The sequence below is a fragment of the Quercus suber genome, unplaced genomic scaffold (assembly GCF_002906115.3).
Source record: "Quercus suber isolate HL8 unplaced genomic scaffold, Cork oak 2.0 scaffold_237, whole genome shotgun sequence".
Classification (NCBI taxonomy): domain Eukaryota; kingdom Viridiplantae; phylum Streptophyta; class Magnoliopsida; order Fagales; family Fagaceae; genus Quercus; species Quercus suber.
The window spans coordinates 390,631-399,584 of record NW_027069694.1 but is presented as its reverse complement, the minus strand read 5'-3'; the positions used below and the strand labels follow the sequence as shown (position 1 = coordinate 399,584).

General features: G+C 36.4%; 1 long non-coding RNA gene across 1 annotated transcript in view; it reads left to right on the top strand.

Annotated features, from left to right (window-relative positions):
* Positions 1-8,473, top strand: part of LOC136070494 (uncharacterized) — a 37,871-nt gene extending 29,398 nt beyond the window's left edge. Inside the window, exon 4 of the long non-coding RNA XR_010631716.1 lies at positions 8,018-8,473. This is a non-coding gene — a long non-coding RNA (uncharacterized LOC136070494). The remainder of the gene's footprint in view (positions 1-8,017) is intronic.
* The last annotated feature ends 481 nt before the right edge of the window (positions 8,474-8,954 follow it).

Below are 8,954 nucleotides of genomic sequence, written 5' to 3'. Positions count from 1 at the left end.
GTGATTTTCAGGTCACCACTCCCGAAACTCTACTATTATCAAATCAAGCGGTTACAAGTAAAGGAATCCCAAGTACCTTACCAACCTACAGTTGAACCCTTACCCCAATACCCAATTGGACTTGATCTGTAGTAACAGTTCCTACTTTTGATGCACGGCTCCCAAGTACGTGACTAACCAATACGCGGATCCTAGTATGCGACTTCAAACACCAACTTAGAAGGAGAGGTTGACTGCAAAGTTCTTCAGTTCATCTTACACGATGAAGATTAGGAAGATGCTTGGTCATAAAACCCTTTGGTGCAAATACATAGCAACTTCTTCAGAGAAGATGAACTAGGTCAAGAACTTCGTCTTTGATCACAAATTGCTTGAACAGAGTTTGCTCAATGCTTGTGCAACTTGTGTACTATTTGACGGCTCTTAAAATAATCATTTTATATGTCTAGGGTTAGAAGAAAAGAAGGCCCAAAGACACATTCACGGATCCCAAGAACTCAGATAAGAAAATCTGATTTTATAAATCTCGACAGATAGCAGGTGTCAAAGAGCTATCGAGCAGGTGTCGAGCTTTAATGATTTTGCACTTCAGCTTGTTTTTCTTGGACAGACTTGATGACTTCAACACTTGATTTTGAAACCTTATTTCTTGAAGTATTAAAAACACCTAGAACTACCCAATTACAAGTAGAGTACATTTTGTCAAAGGATTAGCCAATTTACATAAATAAGTGACATATGTTCTTAACAAGTGAAAACACATGTCCTAACAATCTCCCCCATTGGCAATTCGTGACAAAACCACAACAAACAAATGAACATATGAGAGAAGTCATAAATCCCTCAACTCATACTCACTTGTTGAATACAATAAAATCTATCCGATCACAAACCCTTGAAAAACTTTGCAAGAAAAGAGTTTATGGGAAGTAGACTTTGACAACCTATATTTTTGAAACACTTTAAACAAAACTCATCAAAGCATTTTGTGTGAAACAGAAATAATAGATTGTATACAAATAATAAGAAACATGTATATAAAGAAAGAAAAGAAACAACACATGTAAAGGTAGGTGAAAGAAACATACATCAGCATATAAAGAAGATAAGCACAATGTATGTAAACATGGTCACAAGACTTACGGTACAAGATCAATGTATCTAAAAAGAATAGAAAAGAAAAGATACATCAAAACCTTACTACATCCCTCAAATATCAACACTCCTCTTAACAAAAATGTCCTATACTAACTCTCCCCCTAAAATGACTACTCTCATAACCCAAAACTACTTCCCCTTTTTGTCATGAGTGACAAAGGGTAGAGTGTCATGTAAACATCTCATCAGTAGAGCTAGCATCTTCATCATCATTTGAAATGTCATCGTCATCACCATTATCCTCAGAGTCAGGAGTCGCTAGAGGAGGTGGTGAAGGAGTAACCTTAGAAGCAAAACAACCCATGGTCGCCTGCCATCATGCAATACGACCAACACAAACATTCACTTGATACAACTCAGTGGAGAGTGTATCAAGGTGAGCATCCATGTGCTGCAGCTGCGCCATGATGTCTCCAAGAGATTCATCGTCCATAGAGGAAGAAGGAGCAGATGTAGATGGAGCAGATCTGGATGGAGCTGAACGGGAGGAAGGAGTGGAATCCGGCTGTCTCGACCTAAACTGAGCCTCACTACGTTTTACGGTAGCGGCATCTATGGTACAAATGTGAGTGAAGTGGTTGGACACAGGAAAAGGGCCGAAAATCACGTGGGTTGAAGGTTTTGAGTGAGAAAAAGGAGTTTGGGAGATGAACATTCATGGATAGATCGAGAGAGATCCAGAAAATGATAACCGGATCGCGACAGAAGCTTATATAGGAGCTTCAATAATTCTCGACAGCTAAGGTGTTGAGAGGTGTTGAGACAGCTGTCGAGGTAGGTGTCAAGAAAATGAACGTCGACAGCTGCAGGTGTCAAGAAGGTATCGAGGAATAAACACCAAAACCAAGAACAGAAACTCGATCGATTGACAAGGTATCGAGAAGGTATCGAGGAAACAGAAACTTTCTCAATCGATCCACTAAGTGTCGAAGAGGTGTCGAGATTGTGATAAGAAAAAGGCTTGAGAAACTCGACAGATAACAAGGTATCGAGGAGGTGTCGAGCCAGTAGTTAAAAGCAATTTTTCGAGAAGTGAAAAATATAGACATGAATGCAATCCAACATGCACCTCAACTAATGATCCAATCAACATATTAAGCTCTCAAAATCATCTCTCAACAAAAATTTTAAGCACATGGATCCTCAAGAACACACACACACATTAAACAAGTCTAACAAATTTTATTTTTTAAAAATAAGTCAAGACAGTTTAGTGAGCATACATTAGCACATATAAACACTTGTGATGGCCAAATCACATTGTACATGCACATATATCAATAGTAGCAAAGAATATTGCGTGTTGTGTGTGAAAAATATCGCAAGATTGCATATGTGTATTCATGTTATGACGATCTGAGATATGAGAAAATAACTTTAACTCACACACAATCATAACTGTTTGATGGGGACTATTACCTTCGAGGTACATCCTATAACTCCTACATCTCCTAGAAAACACGCTTGCAGTCATATTTAAAACATTTTAATCTTTTTGCTTTTTATTTTCTTTACATATTTTCTTTTAAGCACATCATGCATGGGCATAAAAAGAGAGAAAAGAAATACCCAAGATGTTAAGCATAGACACTGCACTTTTGTTATGCCAAAGCATACATGTGTCATATTATGATTGGCGGGCAACAGTGGTGAGATGGTTATTTATGCCTTTCTCTTAGGATTTTCTAGTCTTACCCGTCAAAAAGAGTGATATGAGTGTTAAGTTTAAGAGATAACTTAATCTTACTCATCATAAACAAGAGCCACAAAACTCACTTGCTTAGTTGTGCATAGAGATGCTAATCTAAGTTACAAAAGATACAAAGTTTAGAAAATTTTGTTTCAATGGTCATCCAAGGTACACAAGTACTAATGTACACAAAACACACACTGTTTTTGTATTTTTTTTTTTTTTCAATTTTTCAATTTTTTTTTAAATTTTAAAAACAAAACAAACAAAACTGAAAGAAAACACACAGAAACATGTTAAAAAAACATGAAAGCATGAAACTAGACTGACTAAAAAAAATGTAAAACACATAAGTAATGCAACAAAAAAAAAAGATAGAAGAAAGTGATAAAATCACTTAGAGTCCTTTTTCTTCCACACCTTGGAAAAATCTTTCCTTTGATTGAATCCTTGAATCGATGGAGAGGGGGAAGAATATAAACCGTTTAAGTTCGAAAGGAACATGAGGGCTTTCAGAAGATCTCCAAGAGGAGCGAGAGAGGATTGAAGCTGATTTTGGTTTCCAGATACTATCATGTCGTTACTCTGTTGAGTGGCTAGCAAACACACAAGTAATGCAACAAACAAAAACAAGAAGATAGAAGAAAGTGATAAAATCACTTAGAGTCCTTTTTCTTCCACACCTTAGAAAAACCTTTCCTTTGATTGAATCCTTGAACCGGCAGAGAGGGGGAAGAATTTAAACCGTTCAAGTTCGAAAGGAACATGAGGGCTTTCAGAAGATCTCCAAGAGGAGCGAGAGAGGATTGAAGCTGATTTTAGCTTCCAGATGCTATCATGTCGTTACTCTGTTGAGTGGCTAGCCACTTGTAGCAATTTGGTCGAGTATGACCGGTAACTCCACAATGATGACAGAGATGCTGCTTCTTTTGTTTAGGCTTTTGAGAGTTAGCCTTCTTAGCCCTATGGTTTTTAGCATCTTTCTTATCTTGCTTAGGGGGTGCTCCTAAAATAGATTTACCTTCATCTAAGTTCTCACTAACTAATTCAGTTTTAACATTAGTGTTCTCAATTTCAGTGTTATTAGCAGGAGAAACAAAAACAGTAGTTCTAGTAGAAGCAATATGAGAGGAAGAAAGACCATACCCTAAACCTGTTCGATCCGAAGCAGATTTCTGATTGCTGAGCATCTCATCAAGCTTTGCACTTGAAGTCCTCACCAGTTGAGATTTGACTTGAAACAGCTCCGCTTCAAGTTTCTTGGTCTTCTCAACCAAAATATTGTTCTCAAACCTCAGTGCACCAATATTTTGATTCACCTCATCAAACTTTGTGGGCAACTCTTCACGATCAAGTTTCACATCACTGAGTTTCTTGGTGGCCAGCCTATACAATTTCTCATGCTTCTCAGAGAGTTTGTAAAGCTTCTCATAGGCTGAATGGATATTATCTTGATCATCCATCTTTTCGAATTTTGACTCCACCAGTTTTTCTTCTTCGTCCACTTCTTCAACAATTCCTTCAGTAGGATTGACTGTGGCAGTGAAGGCATTTAAGATTCCGTCGTCCTTATTGTTGGAATCATCTTCAGGCTCAGTGTCACTCAATGTTGCAGCAAGTGCCTTACTCTTCCCAATGCTCTTAAGATATGTTGGGCATTCATGCTTTATGTGACCGAATCCATGACATCCAAAACACTTTAGTCCTGCAAGAATAGTGTATTGACCGCCTTCCTTAGCATCCTTTTTCTCTTTGTCTTGCACCTTAGATTGGAAAGAACTGGATTGTCTGCGGTCCTTATTGAAGCTCCTCCCATTGGCATTCTTCATAAACTTCTTGAACTGCCTTGTAATGTAAGACTTCATCTTGGAATCTTCATCATCGGAAGACTCATCTATATCACTGCTCTTTGCCTTCAAGGGCATGCTCTTGCCTTTCCTTGACTTGCCAATCCTAGATAACCCTATCTCATAGGTTTGCAAGTTTCCAACCAGCTCAGTCAAAGGAATCTTGTCAATATCCTTTGATTCCTCTATTGCCGTAATCTTGGCATGGAATCTATCGGGTAGAGATCTGAGCACTTTCCTCACAATCTTGGGTTCAGGGATGGTTTCTCCAAGATTGAAGGCTGAGTTTACTATGTCCTTGAGCTTGGCATAGAACTCATCAAACGACTCATTCTCCTCCATCTTAATCTCTTCAAAGCTTGTAGTGAGCCTTTGAAACTTTGAATCTTTGACAGCCTTTGTTCCTTCATAGGTTGTCTAGAGGATGGTCCACGTCTCCTTAACAGTTTCAGTTGAGGATATCTTCTTGAACTCCTCATTGTTGAGCGCACTAAACAACGCATTCAATGCCTTGCTGTTGAAGTTTGCCGCCTTGATCTTGGCTTCATCCCAATCGGCCGACGCTTCCTTTAGCTTAGTCCAGCCAATCTCTACAGCTTGCCACACTTTTTCACCTAAAGACTGCAAAAAAGCTCTCATGTGTACTTTCCAGTATGCGTAGTTAGTCCCATCAAATAAAGGAGGTATAATTAACGACTGTCCTCTATCCATGACAAACAGGAGTCAATGGATCAAATACAGTAAAGATTAAACCCTAATCAGAGTGTGTCTGCTTTAATACCACTTAATAGGCCACAAACTGAATTGACCCCTTATGATAGAAATTAATTAATTAATTAATTAGCCTAGTTATTAATTAATCAATTTATCATGCAAACGCGTGGAAGCACAAACAAATCACCAATAAACTAAACATGTAGTTGAAATTAAATGACACGGTGATTTGTTTACGAATGGGGAAAACCCTTACGGCAAAAACCCCACGGGTGATTTTCAGGTCACCATTCCCAAAACTCCACTATTATCAAATCAAACAGTTTCAAGTAAAGGAATCCCAAATGCCTTACCAACCTACAGTTGAACCCTTACCCCAATACCCAATTGGACTTGATCTGTAGTGACAATTCCCCCTTTTGATGCACGGCTCCCATGTACGTGACTAACCAATGTGCAAATCCCAGTACGCAACTTCAAACACCAACTTAGAAGAAGAGGTTAGCTGCAAAGTTCTTCAGTTCATCCTACACAATGAAGATCAGGAAGATGCTTGGTCACAAAACCCTTTGGTGCAAATACACAGCAACTTCTTCAGAGAAGATAAACTAGGTCAAGAATTTCGTCTTTGATCACAAATTGCTTGAATAGAGTTTACTTAATGCTTGTGCAACTTATGTACTATTTGACGACTCTTAAAATAATCATTTTATATGTCTAGGGCTAGGAGAAAAGAAGGTCCAAAGACATATTCATGGATCCCAAGAAATCAGATCAGAAAATCAGATTTTATAAATCTCGATAGATAGCAGGTGTCGAGCTTTAATAATTTTGCACTTCAGCTTGTTTTTCTTGGACAGACTTGATGATTTCAACACTTAATCTTGAAACCTTGTTTCTTGAAGTATTAAAAACACCTAGAACTACCCAATTATAAGTAGAGTGCGTTTTAACAAAGGATTAGCCAATTTACATAAATAAGTGACATATGCTCTTAACAAGTGAAAACACATATGTCCTAACACTGTATAAAATGAAAGGTTTTCATAGAAACATATACTAATACACAGCTCTAGGAACTTGAATAAATCTTTCGCTTTATGACTAATTATGTATCTTTAATAATTATAAAGAAAGAAGAATAGAATTGATAATTTGAATTGAATCAAAAATATAAAAATATATAATCAAGGGCCATATTGATAGAAGAAAGATTACCTACTGCTGGCCTCCATTTCTATCTCATCTTTGGACTGATTTTGAAGGAATTTGAGTTAGCTAGAGTTTTAGATAATCTCAGGGTTTTGTATCGATGCAACCAAAGAATTGAAAATAATTTTAAATAAGAAACAAAATAAAATACAAAGAATAATTAAGGTTGTTTCTATAAAAAATAAAAAAAAATAAAAAAATAAAAAAGAAAAAAAAATAGAAAATTATGAAGGGTGAGGCCAAGAGCCTTATGGAATTTGTATGGTTAGCTTGGCAAATCAATGACAATGTATCTTGTTTTGAGTTTGTAAATGTCAAATATCAAGTACAAGATCCAAAGTTCAACTCAGGAAAGGGCATTCTTGGAAATTTTGACTAACCCTTAATTGGCTCTTAACTTAGGGTCTGTTTGGATTGAGGAGGGAAGGAGGGAGAATAGAGAGGAGTAGAGTTAGCTGAAAATAGACTAATTTTGGGCAAAATTTACTCTACTCTACTATACTCCCCCTCCTTCCCCCACAATTCAAACGAACCATTAGGCTCACCTAATCGAGACTCGGAAAACATGATTCCTAATCAAGCCTATTAAGTCGGCTAATGACATGTTAATTGTGCCTTTCCTTATCGGACCATGTAACAGCTCACTAAAGTCAATTGAAAGAGGTTAGAGAGTGCTATAGCACACTCTGGTTTATTATTTATTTGTTATTTGTTTGCTGTGGTAATTAATTGTAAATAACTTGGTATTCATAATTGGTTAATGTGCAAAGTTGATTAATTCTACTAAAATCAATCAACAGGTCAAAATTTATTTTTAAGAATAAAAGGAACAGAAGAAAAGATGAATAACAGGAAGAAGTTCCAAGTAGAGTATAATATGCTTTCTCAAAAATAAAAATGTAGAGTAAAATATGGATCATCACAAAGTGCATGCATTGTTATTTGCTTATTTTAGATACTCATTTTACAAATCGTCCCTTTGCTAATCACACTAAATCAATTAGTTTTGGTTTGAAATCCTAAAAATCAACACATATGAATTGTTATTGAAGACCAGATGAGGGTTGTCCTCATCAATCATCATGAAGAAATTTAAAGTAGGCCTCGTAGACACCGTTGTGCAACTTCCGTTTAACCCTACTCTAAGGGGCAAAATCATCATTTTATTAAAGTGAATGCTTAAGTTGGACCACCAGATTATAAGATATAGCTCAATCAAGATTTTACTGTTTGATATGTATTCTTGCAATTGAGGTTGATCACATGTGATTATGATCAATTAGTTACAATTGGTTTTTTTTTTGTTTTTTATTTTTATTTTTGGGAAGTGAAAACCTATTAACTTTTATTTAGCTCAACAAAGAAGGAATTACAAAAAATTGGTATGATGTTGCAGAAGATATTAAAGGAGATGGGTTGCTGTTCACCCAAAATTCCCTATCCATAAGGTAACCTGTATAGCTTGTTGTGCTAAGATGTGTGCTTCTGCATTAGTGTCTCTTCGAACAAATGAAACTTGGGCTTCATGGAAACTTCTCAAGTTCCGCTTTATTGCATCAGTGATGTGTCCCCATAAGGAATAATTGGTGGACTATATAGTGAATTTATAATGATTTTGGAAACTCCCTGCTCTAGGATAATCTTTCTACATCCCAACTCCTGTGTAAATTAATTGTACCCTGCACAGTGCACTTGCTTGCTGCTGCCATTGCTTCAGCTGTAGTTGCATTCATGATTCCAGTCTCACGTTTGCTCATTGCTGCAATAGTTTGTCCCCTCAATGTTTATAGAGACTAAATTTTAACGCTACAATGTTTACAAATTTGTAAACATTGCAGCATTAAAATTTTAACGCTGCAATGTTTACGAATTTAAATTCCCATATATACACAATGTGAGTTCAACTGCATAATATCAAAAACTACTAAATTCAAGCTGCAATGTTTATGACTACTAAATTCAACTGCATAATATCAAAAACCAATAATTACAATTACACAATGTGAATTCTAGTTAGGTCAACTGGTAAATTGTTGTAAAAATAAATTCACTTATGCAAGTTTAAAGAAGAGAGAAGAGAATCAAATACAGAATTTACGTGGTTCGACAATATGCCTACATCTACAGGCAACGACACTTGTTTCAATCATGAATGCAACAACTACTATATTGGTATTTTAGCCTGATGATAAAGAACAATCATCAAAAGCTTTGATCTCCACCTACGTCAAAAATTCAACTGGTATCTTGGCAAATCATAGTTTTGAAATTCTATCATATGACTTCTAAATTCAACTTCTATGCTTCTCTGCAATAAAAGGCTTCAGACAGCT